Source organism: Seriola lalandi, unplaced genomic scaffold (genome assembly GCF_002814215.2).
Source record: "Seriola lalandi dorsalis isolate HSWRI2012SDOR001 ecotype SW California unplaced genomic scaffold, Sedor1 jcf7180002054372, whole genome shotgun sequence".
NCBI lineage: Eukaryota > Metazoa > Chordata > Actinopteri > Carangiformes > Carangidae > Seriola > Seriola lalandi.
The window spans coordinates 459,489-474,546 of NW_019524925.1; the positions used below are offsets into that span (position 1 = coordinate 459,489).

At 39.9% G+C, this 15,058-nt stretch overlaps 1 long non-coding RNA gene across 1 annotated transcript; it reads left to right on the top strand.

Moving 5' to 3' along the window:
• Positions 1-2,429: 2,429 nt before the first annotated feature.
• Positions 2,430-14,401, top strand: LOC111656864 (uncharacterized). Its single transcript, XR_002760904.2, has 5 exons — positions 2,430-2,504; positions 7,442-7,524; positions 7,703-7,797; positions 8,616-8,731; positions 9,019-14,401. It is a non-coding gene; the product is annotated as an uncharacterized LOC111656864 (long non-coding RNA).
• The last annotated feature ends 657 nt before the right edge of the window (positions 14,402-15,058 follow it).

Consider the following 15,058-nt stretch of genomic DNA (forward strand, 5'->3'; position numbering starts at 1 on the left):
TAACCCGCATGGCATTATATTTCCTTCAGGTCTTTGCCATTGCATTATATAAACTTAATTTCCGAGACAATGTTGAATAAAAACTTGGTGTAACATCGATTCCTGTGACAGAAAAGATTAGGTAAACAGAATCCAATGTATTAACATTTGTGCATCAGATAAGAGAGAAATCAATGGCTGTTTTTGTTTAATTGCATAACTCATCTTAGTCATGCATGAGCAGCTGAACTCTGTAGGCTGTGTTCCTTTTTCAAACTGCAGAGGAGAGGAGAGCCACAAAGTGTCTGATGTGGAGGGGCAGCTGAGTTTACAGCAGCAAGCACAAACAGACAGAGGTGAAGTCCAAGTCGAGAATGATAATCACTCGCTATGCATTCAGGTGCATTTGCAAATAGCACAAGCTGATGTTTTAAGATTCATTTTCATCACGCGGCCATTTCTCTACCCTGTTTCTTTCTTTGACTCTCTGTTGACATGATAGGATAAAAGGTACATTATGTCATCTAAATTTTCAGGAGCTTCAGGCATTATCAACACCTTTGGAAATGACTCTAACTCTAACCCATAAAATATTTGAAAGGTGAGACACTATTTATCTTTCTGTAGGTGAGGGCCTGAGGCTTTGTTAGCATGCTGTCTGCTTCTGTGTGTGTACTGTTCTGACAGACTTTGCATGAACAAATATTACTTTGCTGTAATCCCTTTCGTGAGAGAGGAGAGTGTCTGTGGCCGAGAGACAGGCTTAATGAAATTTTTTTTTAAACACGGAATAGAAATGGGAAAGTGTCGGTATTAAAAGGAAGATGCAAACAAAGACAGAGCAAAGAAATATGAGAAAGTAGGGAGGTCATTGTTGTACCTTTTAGACAGCGGCAGATGAGCATCTCTGCAAATCATGAATAATCATGCGTTGAGAATATGAGAAACTGGTGGAATAGAAAGCAGTGCACCGCCACAACAAACATTGTGGATGATATTTTCGGGCATCCATGTGGCTATGAACAATATTTTGATTCACATGGTTATATATGTTACCTGTGCCAAATGCATAGAGAATTATCCACCAACTCTGCAGCTCCTCTCAGCTCCAGGGAGCGTCTCTGTGTCTTTTAGCCCATTGGTTTGGTTTTGCAACTTCACAGTTTAGTTTCATCCTCACTGCTATCATAGCATGGTTTTCCACAACAGTCGGCAGCTGTTTCTGACAAAAAGCTCTACTAGGGACTGTACGCCACCCACAACCAAACAACAGATAGCCCAAAGTTAGCAGCTAGCCTGTGATCATGGTGGAGAATATAGCAGCTTGGAATATTTCTCTCAGGAGGCAGTTGGTGGAAACCAAAGCTTAGTGAAAAGGAGAGTGAATACTTGACTTCATCATCAGGTGGCCTGAAACAGGACTTCAAATGAATGCTAATGTTGCTTGGTGTTTGCTGGATGTGTAAATAAGCAACTGTTTGTTAGCAGGTTCACCATATTAGCTTGAGAATATGTTAGTGTTGTGTTACAGCTTGTTCACACAGACCCCAGGCCACTCATACACTCATGCTGTGTCTCAATTTGATACTTCCATACTAACATTTGCTGTCTTGAGAGCATAAATGCGTTCACACTGACAAGTATAGCAACATGCAATGCATGCACCATCTTGGCTATGTAGTAGAAGTGGACGCACAAGCAGCGTGTTTTCAAACTTGGGAAAACGCCGACTGAGGAAGGAGGACACGTTGTTGGTGCCAATTGCGGCGTAATTTGCATTTGCGCACACAGGAAGGTAAACATTTGTAAGTCGAGTGAGTAAAGCAGCCGGAAGATATTTTGGAGGGCAACAAACCTTTGACTTGCCACAACACTATCCTGTCAGAATTCACGCACAATGCCAGTGAGTATACTGTGTACACAGTGTACTACATGTGAGTGTATACTGACTGAAGCATCTGATTTGAGACACAGCATCAGTTAAAAGAATGCCAGTTGGTCATTTGGGTAAATAGATAGTAATGCTAATGCTTAATTTATTGTATGCAAGTTAGAACTGCAAATCTCACTATTTATTACATTACATATGTACTCCTCATCACTAATATCTTTAGATACCGTGTTGTCACCGTCTATAAATGTGGTTCAAGTTTTTTAAACCTAGTATTCTGCTAACCTTAATTATCTGTGTATATTTATCCTCAGTTCTAGAGATATATTTGCTAAATTCATAGAACAGGAAAACAGGAAAATACATGTTAGATATTAAATGAAAGAAAATGCCATGGTAAGTCTATAACAACACATTGCCTTGTCTTAACATACTGTATTCACCTGTAATTCAAATACAGCCCATGCAATGTATCAACATGCATCAACATGCTTATACTACAGGGTCTTGCGTGTTAAGGGAACTCATCCTCATGGCGCTTCCTCTTCTCTGTTGATGCAGACAAACAGCCTCCTCCCTCCAGACTGGCCTGTGTGTTGATTTGCTTGCTGCTGTGATACTTGGGGCTTTAGAGGTAAGCACCCTGGGAGTGAAATAGTGAGTAATTGCCCCACTCAATGATAAGGAAACAGAGCCACAAGGTGTGCAGCAGTGGTCTAACATCTGCTGCTAAGCCCTCGCCATCCTCTCGGCCCATCAGGTTGGTGTGTGCCACCGAGCAGAACAGCTCCCATGTGAGCCGTACGTACACATGCCTACACACTGACCTCTGCAAGACAAAATCTGGAGAGTAAACACACATTCAAATACACACTCTGCCCTTAACGCAATGCAGACAAGGACGTCACTATAGGAATGATGTCCTGAAGGTGCACTAAAGGCTTCAGTGGTCTGTTATATAATTAATCAGTATCAGAACAGACAGCATCTCATTTCTTCAAGCGTAATGTCCATAAAGCATCCATGCACTTATTTTCTGCTGGTTTTATTTGAAGGTGTAATAAAATAGAAAACAAAATTAAATTGACTACGTGATAGGTGGCGCTTTGATGGCTTTTTGGAATAGGATGTGCTGTCTCTGGTGCACATGTTTTGTAATGTCCTCTAATATTAGCTTTCATCCAAAGGTCGGCCCCTAATGCTAGTCATGACGACACCCCTGAGTTGTCTCTCTCTGTGTTTTACGGGCCATTTCCCATGGCGCCCTGTCTCAAATGTCTGACATCAAGAACATGGAAGACCAGTTTTGGAGCAGTGCTGATAGTTGGAAAATATACAAATAAACATCCGTAAATGTACTTTTTCTTTTTTTTTTTTACATTAGTCAAGTGATGTGCCTGATCTTGCTGAGTGGTTTATATGAGACAAAACAACTTTGACTGCAACGTTCACTGCATAAATGACCATGCAGAACTGTAAGGTCACTGAGCAGCAGCCTTTGGGGCTGAAAAATAAAGCCAACACGTAAGTGCCAAAAACTGCAGTCCCCCGAATGGGTACTTGAGGCTGTGTTTGTGGAGTTAATGCCTTTCGAAGGATTTTTCATGCAAATATCAGACAGATAATTGTTGTAAAGTTAATTGACCAACAGAACATGCTCCTGTTTTTTTGAGGTGAGTGAAATTCCAGCATTATTTTATTTATATGTAAGCATAAAATTACTTGGTATTGGTTTCTGTGCTTTTGATACCTGGCTTGTTAGACTAGCTTGTTAACTAACTAATTAGCCAGCAAATTAATTAGCCTTGGGTTAGCCTTCAAGCAAAATGCCCACACACCCAGCTGTGCTAATGATGGTAACCACAGATATTAAACCGGTTTGCACTGAAGTCTCTGCTCTACACGCCCTTTTTGGATTAGCTGGGAGTTACGTGGCTTCAGGCACTGCCAACATGGCAACAGCTGACCAGCCCACTCTGAACTTCAAAACCACTATTCAGAAACCTATGGGTGACATCATGGAGATTACGTCCATCTTTGTTTACAGTCTGTGGTGCTGACGCATCTTCCTGGATACCCATAGGGTTCACTGAAATCACAGAATTATATATCTATCTCCGCATGAGTGTCTTGGGTTAATCTAAAGTATATTGCATTGTAACTAAAATAATATCTCTTGATGCACTTCCACAAGTAGGTCTTTGTCAGTTTTTTTCTGCCTCTGCTCATGAGGTTAACTATTTTCAATAGAACAATTGCTGTTTTATTGGTGCAACATTATATTTAATGTCTTATGTATTTAATATGTAATCCCCAAAACAATCTCCAAAACAACCCAAGTGCCAACAGCTGCTAATATAGTGCCTTTGAACAAAGCACTTAATCCCAACATGTGTACATTTGGTGTTCTGCACCGAGGAGCTTGCATCATGAAAAGTTTACTGGCATCGCTAAAAATGAGCAGAACACTAGAACTTCACTAGATGTTTTACTTGTAGTTTTATAAACAAAAATGTCTGAATAGTTTTTAAAAAAAGCTGAACGTTTTTATTATCTCCCCATCACATTCTAAAACAATCTTGTAATTCTTACCTCTGTACAAGAATTTATTTTTTTTGAGGGTGAAATTAACCAGCCAATGAACTTGCAACACATCACTATGTTTAATTGTATCCATTACTTAAACTGAATATGAATTGTCAAAAGCAAAATATATCAATTTTACACAAATTAAAAAAAAAGGATATCTACCTGATTTTTAATGTTTCTGATTAACTCAAGGATTAAATGTTTATGGATTTAGAAAATTCTCATATTTCTTTAAGCCATTTAAAACCCACTGGATTATGTGAAAAAATTAATAGTCACAAAGTTCAAAACTGGGTTGTTTTTCTGATCTCATGAAACTTTAACCATTTGGAGATACAGTATGTGGTTTTCACAAAACAGCAGCAAAATAAAAGAAAAAGTGATTCATGGAAATTCATTCTGCAACAGACTTACACACTGAACACATAGGGTGCTCGTCATGTGGCCAGCAGTCACTGCTCTTCTAATGTGGTAAACCATATATTTTCAGTGGAGAGCAGCTTTAATTGTCTCAGCTTTATCAGACCAACAATAAAACAACAAGACATACAGGGAGAGTGACAGTGGCAATGAAATGTAGGGTAAATCTCTGAGACTCATTTCATTCTGTCCTCTGAGTGTATATGTTCCCATGTGTGCTCATGGGTGCTCGCTCCCACGACTACATGGTCCCCGAGCTCCTATAGTTTCGTCTACCGGCTTTACTTCCCTGGCAGAACCTTTAGCCCACATACCATGAGAACTCACACAGGCAAGGTATTCTGAGAAATAAAGTGAAGTGGAATTACCGACCGACTGTCAGACTTGGGAAACTAATGAGGGGTTTTCATAGGGCAGGAGGGGGTTTTAGCCAAGGAGACATGTCATGGCTAACAAGAATGTGGTCTATCTGATTAATCTGGTAATGGGCCAAGGAAAGGAGGTGTTGGGATAGGACTTTTGTTAGTTTCAAACTCAGGGTGACTCTGGAAATGAATGGGGGTGCTGTCTATTTCATAACATTTTGTAGGAACTAAAACCTCTATGGCACTGCCTATTTTTAACAGCTTTCTATTTGCACCATACTGTCAGTGAAGATGAGTGGGGTGAGGCTGCATGGGTGGTGACCTGCAGCATGTCATGTTGTCACAGTCACAATTAAAGGATCAATAATGTAAAGTGATGTAAGTAATGTAAATGTCAAAGTAATAAACGTAAGAGAGATCTGAGGACAAATTCAAACAGCAGACTGTGAAGCTCTACTGCAGCATTTAGCTCTACTGCACAGTGAAAGATCCTGGTCCAGTGTGTTAGCTGTTCCCATTTGCCAACGTGCTTAACAGCCATAAATGAGAGAATAAATACGAGAGTGAGCCATTTTTTGAGGCGCTTCACATCGAGATGATTGTGCAGCGAGGAGGCAGGAGGTTTAGTTCATTGGGATTAGCTCAGAGTAAGCGAGGGTGTCTTCAGCTATGGGGAGGAATCTGAGTCCTCAACAGAATGTGCTGCTCTTTCCCTTCAGGCTTGCTATGGGAATTCCTCACTAAGACAGAGACTAGACTGAGCCCAGCATGTAACAGAGCCTGCTGGCATTTCATAATTCAGTCAGTCAGTCAGTGAGTCAGCCGTTCCCCTTTCCTGTGGGATATGTATGTAGGAACAGTGTAGTTGTTGTAAAAGTTGTACATTCAACTCTGGACTGAAAAAATAAAGGAGAAAAAAAAGTCTTAACAGTAATATCTAATCAAGTATAAAAAAAGTACTCATGGTGATGAATCATTCCTTTCAGAATTTTAAAATAATTAAATAATTAGCAATATTGGCCCCTAAAAGGATAAGCGATATAGCTAAAGAGTGAATAATGGATGAATTTGCAATATTTAAATGCTATTGCAGATGTGGATAGTATTACGGGGGGTGAGGTTTTTGCACATTTGACCTAATAATGTAAAAATATGAATATACCAAGTGCTTGGCATGAATAGGTGTCAAACGTAGAGGAGTAAAAATTACAAGATTTCTGGAAATTAGTGGGGGAGAAGTAGAAAGTCTCCTTAAATGGAAAGATATAAAGCTATTTAGAGATTGATAAATAACACATTCAATCCATGCGAATGAAAAGTTGAATTTACAGCACACAGTACATAAAGTGGCAACTGTTTTTAAAACTTTTGACTGGGAGAATCTGTGACTGAAATGTTATCCATGTAAATAAATTTGTGATTTAGGAGTGTAGGAGTTACACTTTTCATTAATGTCTCACAATTGAATCATCCTGTAGCTGTAAAGTTTGGATTTGAGGGCATATTTTTCCAAATTTTGGAAAGTGTGTCTCTAAATGTCTCCGTCATATTCCCCTTGTTCAAACCGAAACTGTGACCAGTGATCCTCAAAGGGGAGACTTCTTTTATGGTTGCAAACCAGCCTTCAATCTAATGTGAACTATCTGTTCTTTTTAACATCCTGGATATGGATTTCTGGCTCACACCCTCCCTTCTTCCCTTATGTGCAACATACATTTTCTTCCCAGTGAAGTGTCTGCAGCAAATGTGTCTTAATGTGCTGAGCTGTGTTAAACTGTTAATGTGATGTTGAAAGAGAAAATCCCTCCACAGAGGTATGTAACCTCACAGATCAATCCTCTTAACTGATTAAAACTTTACTAGAGGTTGCATTCTCCCCTGTAGCCATCTACGGGTCAGCTGCCTGCCGCTGTTGAACAAACTGGTTTCAGCACAGGACGACCACAGCTGTTGCTATCTTTACAAAAGTAATTGAACATTAAAAAGAGGAAAATTTTATGTGAGGTCATGTGCAAACAGTAGAGTCTTTTGAGTGCAAAGCTCAAAGAAACGAAACAGATCCTTTGCTTCAATTTACTTCTAACAAGAAATGTGAACTTTTAACAAATGCAAATTTTACTTCAGTTTTGACCCAGTTTGGACACTTCAATCATGCAACTATTCTCCTCTGTGTCTGCACTTATCTGCTATGTCACAGTTAGGGAGATGAAAGTGGGTCAGACCGAGCATGTGAGGGGCCCTGAAAGGAGGCTGCCAGACCATTCTCCCCCCGAACTCCAGGTATGAAATTAGTGTGTGTGTGTGTGTGTGTGTATGTGAGTGTGCGTGCGTGTGTGTGTGTGTGTGTGTGCGTGTGTGTGTGTGTGTGTGTGTGCGCGTGTGTGTGTGTGTGTGTATTTGTGTTTGCTTGTGCCTTTGGCTTCTCTCTAATGCACTGGGTGTTCCCATTCAACAACAGATGCTCTATTTGTGGAAGTATCCATGGTGATGATGACTTGCAGTCATGGAAAAGGGGCGGATGGACAAGTGGATGTGTCTATTTGGCACACATGGGTGAGATCTCTGCTCTCCCTGCCAGTCTATTCACCTATTCAAACAACAGCTGAACAGGGATAGGGGTTATGAGAGTAAGGATGGGTAAAAACCTTCCAGAAAGCCATGAAGGGAAGAAGCAAAAGGGAAGCAGAGAGTTTAGGGGGCGATGACAAGCTCAAAGGGCTGACACAGAGCTCCACTCAGGCCCCGAGGGTAATTTCGGATCTGCAGTGAGACACGTCGCTGTACATTCCCAACACGACTAAAGCTGCTGCGTTCTGCTTTCCTTGCATCTCAACAGTATAGACTGTTACATAACCGGCAGGCTAAGGCTTTAATAACACTGTCTACGAAACATTTACAGTAAACAGAACAGTACCTGCTCGATGCAAACACTGTGTACAATTCCACAGAGGAAAATCCCAGTGTTTGCAAACATATTGTGAGGATGTTTCTTTTTATGTAGAAAATGATGAATGATTGTATTATTGATTATGCACTGCTGCAGACATAGGGGGACTTATGAGAATAAGAGAGGGAGGGAGAGATGGGGAAAGGGTGGGAAAACAGGTAATTAGCTGAAAGTAACTGCTACATTGTTACTTGGAGACTACAGATAAATAAGTGGAAGAAGTGGAAGATGTAGACGCACGCACGCACACACACATACGCACACACACACACACACACACACACACACACACACACACACACACACACACACTTAAAATCATAACCAGATTTCATAATTCCCTCTCTGTCAGGGGCCTGTTTTGAGCAGGGTAAAGGTGTTCGCTTCAGCAGAATCCAGCTCCTCTCTCTCTCTCTCTCTGCAGCAGCACTCTCAGCAGTCCACAGCGGGGTGATTTCATAACTGCAGTCCAGAAAAGGTAAAGACAACAGAGACCAGACCATCAGTCATCAACCAATCAAAGTGGACATAAGTAAATAAGTAAGTGTCCCAAAGAGGATAGAAATGTTACCACGTGATGCCTTGTGACTAGGGATTGAGGAAGCAGCCCGTCAGTCTTCACTCTGATACTTTATAGTTGTAACTTTGTTCCAGAGGGTTGAGGATATTATGCCAACGTAGCATCAAATGTAGCATCAAATCGAAACCATCAAATCAAATGCTAACGATTTCTTGCCTTGTTTGCAGTACACAGAATAACTATTTCAGATTCCTTCAGATTTGTTTCAGTGTTGCTCTGACATTAAATATCTGTGTTGCTTTGACAGTTGAAAAAACAGAACCAGTTGAAATGAAAATTGGAAGGAGACCAGATCACCTGCATCAGAAACTCTCTGTTTCCCCAAATTAGGTAGTAAAGTGAAGCTGGTTTCCAAGCAATTGGGAATCAATTAAACTGGACTGATCACTCAACCAAAGTCTGCCCGAATGCAAAGATGGCACATTAGTCATTTATTATCATGTTCTAAATGTTTTTGGCTTATCTAACCAGTGTGGTGAGACAGGGGTGGACGACAAACAAATTAAGATGGAAAAGAGAAAGACAGACAGAGAGAGAAAGAGAGAGAGAGAGAGAGAGTTTCCTTGGCTTGGTGCTGGCAGGATGGTTAGATAACTGAAGGTCAGAGGCAGAGTGTACTGTGCTGTGAGTCGCAGCGGGCTCTGAAATTCCGCAGGCCTGAGAGACTGGGCGAGCTCTCGTCCCACACCTGACCCCAGCACCTCTCTGCCGTCCTCCGCTCTCTTCGACAACACTCTTCTCCTCTCTCTCTGCGCCACATCTGAACCTCTTGGTCTACCACCATCTCCTTGCGACCAAGACGTTTACATTTACATTTACATTTGGCGCTTTTATCCAGAGTGACTCACAGTGTGTATTCTGTACTTTCCCATTTTAACCTCTTAAACCTCACTGACTCTTTTTGTTCTGCTTTTCAGTGAGACCTGGGAAAAATATATCAAAAAAACGAACAACCAAGCATGAAGCAGCAGTAACAGAAAGCCAATCTGTCGGTGAAGTGCACAACTGTTCCTAGAAAATGTGCCTAAAATGATATATAAACACCTATAATCCTTTTATCTTATAGAATAGCGCAGCCATAAAATGGTATTGGAGGATATATCACTCAGTGTAACTTCCATGAACAGTTGGCACAACCTGACAAGGAGTATATGATACTGTCAAACAGTGTGAAGTAGGATTTTAATAACCTTAAAACTACCTAAGGGCTTGAAAATATGCGCTTTTTAACCTCCTGGCCTTTGGAGGAAGGCATTACTGCATGGGTTACTGCAAAGAGGAAACAGACCCTTTTTACAGCTCATTACCAGTGTATTGCCAGCATGGAGCTGACACATTTGGATCGCCTTTATGCCAAACCTGATGTCCCGTGATATCCCCCATGTTAAGCTGTTTACACAAGATGCAGGCATGAGACAGAATTATGTGACATCATTATCTGTGTATAGTCACATACCTCAAATATTAAAAGTAGAAGAACTTATTCTGCAGTGTCTCGTCACTGATATATTATTAAAAATGACATTATTCAATTGTGAAGACTTTTAACCATTTACTGCTGGTCATGTTGCAGCTAGTTTGAGATGTTTTGAATAAAGTTTAGTTTGGTTATCTGTCTCCAGTTGGTCACAAGAGTCTGAGAGTCATGAAAGGATCAATGGGGTAAAGAAAGAAGGAAAAAAAAAACAGTTTTAAAACTTTTTTGTATTAATTTTCTCTGATCTTTGCTGTTTTAGTGAAACTTTGGATAATTTTACCTCTTTGGGTCTAAAATTATTATTTAAATTAGTCTATCTGAGAAAGAAGTACAAACAACTCAGGTATTTGAAACATGACAAATGACTTTGTCACACGCTATCATGGTTGGGAGCCACTGTTTAACCTTTAACAGTGAATTGTATTTTACAAGGTGATCATACTATATGTTTATTTTAAGTAAGAAACTAATCCCAACAGTATTTATAGCTGTGAAATAAATACAAGAGGGTGAAAAGTACAATATCTCTAGTTGTAGTGAAGTAGAACTATGAAGTGACATAAAATGGAAATACTCAAGTAAAATACAAAGTACAGTATTTATGTAATTGTAGTGACTGCCCACCAAGTCTGTAATTACTGTCCTTCATGGGTATAGCAGGTAGATACAGCAGATACTTAACATAATGATGCAGTTACTAAAGGTAGATTTAGGGGGGACAAACGACCTTTTGTGTTTTGGTGGAGGAGTGGCCCTGGCTCTGGAGAAGCTGTGCCACCGAGGGTCACCTTGCTGGCTTTGTTTTTGTTTTTTTTTTTGTTTTTTTTTTTGTCTGTTTTTGGAAAAGCTCAAGTGTAATCTGTGTGCAGAGCAGCTCACAGCTGAAGGTAACCCATTGTTTACAGATTAATCCCTGTTCCTTTGGCAGAACAGGCTGACCCAAATCGTTAAGGTCAGAAGGAAAAAAAGAAATAGATGATACTGAATTGTTACAGTTGTGATTGTATGTCTATGTGAATAATGCACACCTGTTTGTGCGTAAGGGAAAATGTTCCCGCTAAGACCCTCGCTGCACTCTCCGGGCCAGTGTCATGTGTGAGTGCTAGAGGATCCTGTGGTGAGAGTAGAGTATTGTGTTTCTATTTTATTTATTAGCCTCTTATATAAGCACCAGCAGGGAGAAGGGACATACTGAGACAGGGCTAAAGGGCACAGAGCTTCGAAATACAGTCAGGGTACACAGAGTCACTGAGGTGGTTTATAAAATGAATAGAATTAGATTAAGTGAACAAAAGACACAGAAGAAAAATCAGTTTGCAGTATGTTTAGAAAATCACACACTCCTTATTCTCTGAAGCTATTTCAACCTACTCTCTGAAATTAAATGGGAAGTGTATATAAAAACTCAAGAAACAATAATATGTTCTAAGTTTAGTGCAAAAGGTTTGTGATTTTTCCAGCAGAGAAAAAACAAACCTTAATAGCTGCATTGTTTGTATCTCTTAGTATTCATGTTATGGTTATGAATTCTTTCATCTGACCATCAAAAGAAGAAGGACAAGTGGGTCTACAGGGATGGAAACTTTTCTTAATTGCTCCATAAAAGTTAAACAAAACAAAATATGGAAATATAATAGAAAATATACAACATATAATAAATGATACATACTGTAGAAAAGACAGACAGCAAACAGGAGGTAAATGAAGCAAATATCTTCAATCTTAATAAGGAAGGAAGAAGAAAATTGATAAAACAAGAGTTAATGTGAATAAACAAATTTCATGTAGAGGGTTAGTATAGCACACAAACACACTTGTCTTGGCAGTTGTATGGAGGATCGCATCTGATGCTTTGCAACCTTGTAAACACACACACACACACACACACACACACACACACACACAGACACTCAGGTCAACCAGGGCATCAGTGTGGGCAAACAAAGGGGGAGGGACTAATGAAAACACCTCTCTGTTTACTCCAGGAAACACCTGGGCTAATACTGACTGTCTAGCTTCGGGGGCAACGACACCAGAGTCTCTGCAAGTGACTCAGGCATGTTTCAGCATGTGTGTGAGAACATGCCCTCTCTGCATTACCCAGCTCTGTTCTGTTCAGTGTCTGTGCCCTCTGTACAGAAAATGTGACGTTACATTGCAGAGTCCAGGTTCAGGCCGGACGGTGTGGAGATCAAGGTGGCTCGGAGGAACGAGTCCAGGGGGTGAGAGAGGTGGAGTGGTGGGTGAAGAGAAAACAAAAAGTGCAAAAAAGAGGATGAAATGCTGCAGCCCTCCCCTCTGTCTCGTCCCCCTTCAGTCAGTGCTGACTGTGTGGAGCAGTGTGTCCCCCCCACCCCCACCCCCTCTTCCCAACTCCTCCTACTCCTCCCTTCCCCACTCCTGTGTGGAATTGGGTTTACATAACCCACTGCAGTCTGAGATAACGCAGCACACAACTCATGACGACGCCATCTCTCTCAAGGCAACAAAGACACACAGCATTTGCATGAAGCAGCATCAAACATTCATAGTATGCACTATATATAGTGTAGCATGTGCTATACTGAGGAGGCGACGGCTTCTTCTTCTTTTTCACTGCTGTGGGTTGCGTAATCAAGCACGTACAGGCATCTGCACACGCAGGCCTGCTCTGAGTAAAAGCCACAACTTCCCCTAAGCAATGAGGGGTTCAGTCACACAATCTCACTCCAACCAAGAAGCTTCTGTATGAATTTTCAGGGAACTGGGCTCTGATTCTAAACCCAGAAAAGGCTCTTTTTAAACACTGCTGTCCTGACAGAACCCCTCTTGAACACAAGCTTGTACCGTGTGAACAGACCTCAAGAGTTTTTTTTTCCCCTGTAGTGACAGTAGATTGTAACCACGTCAAAGCGGTGTGTGTGTGTGTGGCACAGGGAGGCCGTTGTCATGAGAGAGAATGCAGGCATTTTATGAAACTCTTACTTAATCACTTAGTTAGTGTTGTACCAGTTTTGTATTCTGGGTGGCTACAACCAGTTCTGTCTGGACAGGGCTGGGGGAGAGGTCGGATTCAAGGGCTGTTATCTATCTCTGGGAACCAAGTTAAATGCTTCTGCGAGTGTTTTTGTGTGTGTGTGTGTGTCTGTGTGAGGGAATGTGCGTCATTCTGGCTGATGAACTTGGATCGGTAACCAGGACTGTTGTTCTCTACATTCCCCTGTCACTCGTGGCTCACAAGGGATCAAGTCACAATACCTCACCCAGCCTCACTTGCTTTCTAACAACTGGAGCACTGACTTATGAAACTCTTTTTGAGGGTCTTCCAATTTCTATTTTCAATCATTTCATAATCATATCAGACAGCTTGCTTTACATCACACTACTGGATTTTGGATTTGATTGAAATACACAAAGGCCACACTGAAAACCTTACATTTTAAAATCTAATGTTCAAACTGTTGATGAAATAATAATTAATTAGCGTTAAATAAATAGTTCCACCAATAGAAACAGTATTTCTTTGTATCTATGTAGTCATTTTGTGTGTTTGTGGTAGTTTTACATCTATTTGTTTTGTGCCTCATTGTAGTTGCATTGTGTTTCTTTATCGTAGTTTTTAATATCTGTATGTGGTAGTTTTGTATCTCTTCATAGTCGTATGACTGACTTTCCAAAAAAAACGTTTTTTACTACATTTTGCATGTCGTGCTGGAATGGACAAAAATATTTGTTTTTAAATTTCAGCATTTTAAAAATCTGCTGTATTTGTAAGTGTGCAGAGATTTTGTGGCACTTTGATTTCAACCCCTTTTTTTTTTTAATTTTCCTGAAAGTATATATAAAATTAAAATATGCTACTTTGGCTCTAATGCAGCAATTTCCACTCTGTGGTCTGGATCAAGGGCTTAGGTTTGGTCTCAACATTGGTAACAACCCTACCACCCCTCCAAAATAAAGAGATTGATTAAAACTCCTCTTAAAACATTCTTTTCTCAGAATGCTTTTATGAATGTTTGATATTTTGTGTTTCATTTAATTCAATCAGTATTTTCATGTAACTTACCTCTGTTTTATGATGTGTTTGTTTTTCCCTTGTTTTTAATTGCTGTTTTAATTCCGCTATTTTCTTTTTGTAAAGCACTTTGTAACTAAATAAAGTTTATTATTATTGTATCATAACCTAATGTGAATGTTTTTGGATTGCGGGAGGAAGGAAAAGTAAATCACGCAGGCAAAGGGAGAACATGCAAACGCCACACAAAAAGGCGCCCCTGAGACGACAGGTCTAACCACTGCACCGCTGTGCTTCCCCATCATAATATCATAGTATAGTAAGGCATAAAAATGTCATAGCATAGTAAGGCATAAAAACTCACTAAAACGTTATAGTAAAATAAAGTGTAAGAAGTCATAAATATGACATGAGGCATGAAAAGTGTAAGGCATGAAAAGACATAGAAACGTCATAGTAAGGTATAAAAATGTAATAGCATAGTAAGGCATTAAAAGTTATAAAGACATCATAGTATAGTAAGGCACTAAAAGTCATAAAAACATCATTGTATAGTAAGGCATAAAAAGTCATAAAAAAAGACATAGTATAGTGAGGCATAAAAAGAAATAAAAACATCATAGTATAGTAAGGTATAAAAACTCATTAAAACATTATTGTAAAATAAGGCATAAAAAGCCATAAAAACAACATAGTTTTGTATGGCATTAAAAGACATAAAAATGTCATAGTATAGTAAGGCTTAGAAAGTCATAAAAACAACATAGTATAGTATGGCATAAAAACATCATAAAAAAACATAGTATAGTAAGACGT